Source organism: Peromyscus leucopus, chromosome 16_21, assembly GCF_004664715.2.
Source record: "Peromyscus leucopus breed LL Stock chromosome 16_21, UCI_PerLeu_2.1, whole genome shotgun sequence".
Lineage (NCBI taxonomy): Eukaryota > Metazoa > Chordata > Mammalia > Rodentia > Cricetidae > Peromyscus > Peromyscus leucopus.
The window spans coordinates 65,012,320-65,014,552 of NC_051084.1; the positions used below are offsets into that span (position 1 = coordinate 65,012,320).

Consider the following 2,233-nt stretch of genomic DNA (forward strand, 5'->3'; position numbering starts at 1 on the left):
CAAACCTTGGATGGAGTAAATGTATTTATCTTTATAATAATGAACATTGTAAAACATTTCTGAATATAGTTAAAAAAATCCAGTGACATCAAATAGGTAAAGAAATAGGAAGTATTTAATTTCTCCTCCAGGTCCAATAAAGAAAATAGAGGAGTAACTCAGGACAAGAAAACATTAAAACCCCTCATAATTAAAAGACCGAGAATTATGATGGCTTTCATTGATATTCTTTCACAGTATTCATGAACTTCAATTATGCTTCTATTGGCTGGAAAGCATAGGGTCCATTTTCCACATGGGAATAGTAAAGAATATACAATCAGGCAATCAGTCAAGAGGAGTTGTCAAAAATCCGAGAGGTGCACACGCAGTCTGACAAATTTCCGGCTTCAATGCTTCCGGGACCTTCTGCTAAAGCCCCTGATACAGACCTCAGCAGAAAACTGTGGCAGGGACTGGTCATAGGCCAGTGACACAGTGCATCAGAATTCTAATTGCAAGAAGGAAATGCAAATTCACTCATTGCTCATGTTTCTGCAAATCTGTGAACAGTCAAATAAATTGCTTTAGTGGTGTAGAGAACAATGGTGAATCACATCAGAGGAAGCCAGTGCTGGAAAGGCTCGGTGGAAACAATAAACTTGGGTTAGGGTTTCTATGACAACAAAGCTTTATTTCATTTTTCTTTATCATAATGTATATCATAAGAATTCACTGTGACATTTCCACATGTACACATACATTCATCAAATTTAAACAACTTTTACTTTTTCTGTTCTCACACTCATATCTCTCCTAATTCCAATTTCATGTTAATCTTTTTTTTTTTTTTATATAGTTCATCATGCTGTTTAATCTAGCACATCACCTAGAAAGGCTTGTACAAATACTCCTCCAGCATGTCTCCTAGAGACCATTTTACCCACTGCTCTGGCCGCTAGCCTCTTGTCTCTCTCTTCAGCAATGGTGAGGCAGATTCCTTTTCCTCGGGGAAGAGAAATCCATGGTTTGTTGCCCTTGCCAATAACAAAAATGTTGGAAAGCCAGGTGGCAGAGCTGTTGCCAGTGGCATCTTTCACATGAACCACATCAAAAGAGCTGGGATGTCTTTCTCTGTTGGTGATCACACCAATTCTTCCCAAGTTAGCACCTCCAGTCACCATACACAGGTTACCGGTGTCAAACTCGATGAAGTCGGTTGTTTTGCCTGTATCCAAATCAATCTGAATGGTGTCATTCACCTTGATGAGGGGATCAGGGTAGCAAATAGTGCGAGCATCACGGGTCACCAGATGTGGGATTCCTTTTGTGCCCACAAAGATCTTTCTCACTTTGCACAACTTGTACTTGGACTCCTCAGGTGTTATACGACGAACAGCAAATCGACCCTTGGTGTCATAGATCAGACGGAAGTTCTCTCCAGTCTTGTCAATGCTGATGACATCCATAACCCCAGCAGCGTGGGTTATGTTGGTCCTGATTTGCCATCAATCTTCATGAAGCGCTGCATGCAAATCTTTTTTACTCATCTTCAGTCAGGGCATACTTAAATCTGTTCTTTAGGAAATGATCAGAGGCAGACATTCCCTCAGCTTGTGAGGGCCAGTGGATGGACGAGGAGCAAACACGCCGGTCATTTTATCCAGCATCCAATGTTTTGGAGCTGCTACACGCTTCAGATGTTTCTTGGGACCACGAGCCATTGCTGCACTGGGAACAGAAAGAGACTCGCCTTCTTCCGGTGAATGTAGAAATTAGGGTCGGAGGCTGTGCGCACCGGAGCCTGGAATTCATGTTAATCTTTTATTTATTTAATTTTGTATTTTCTTTATGGACTTGTTATAAGTATTTTATTTACTTCTAATGGATATATTGCAACTTGAGTTCCAACATTAATTGGCACTCTGCTTTTCTCACGCAAATTTATTCAGTGTAATTGCACTGACTCCCCATGCTTTCTGTCCAAGTCACTGCAATGGAAGGTTAAGTCACTGGTAGGTTGTTACATCTCTCCCACACTATATGGAAAAGTATAGGCAACAAACCTTTATTTTTATTTACATATATTTTTAGGTTTCACATGTGAAAATCATATTATAATTTTGTTTTCTGTTTGGCCTATTACATTTAACATACTTCCCTCTAATTCAATCTACTTGTCTGAAAAAGGACAAGATTTCAACTTCCTTACAGGCAAATATGATGATGACAGTGTATACCTATATACCACATA

At 39.7% G+C, this 2,233-nt stretch overlaps 1 pseudogene; it reads right to left on the reverse strand.

Moving 5' to 3' along the window:
- Positions 1–851: 851 nt before the first annotated feature.
- On the reverse strand, positions 852–1,736 carry LOC114705379 (annotated as a pseudogene).
- Between the last annotated feature and the right edge of the window lie 497 nt (positions 1,737–2,233).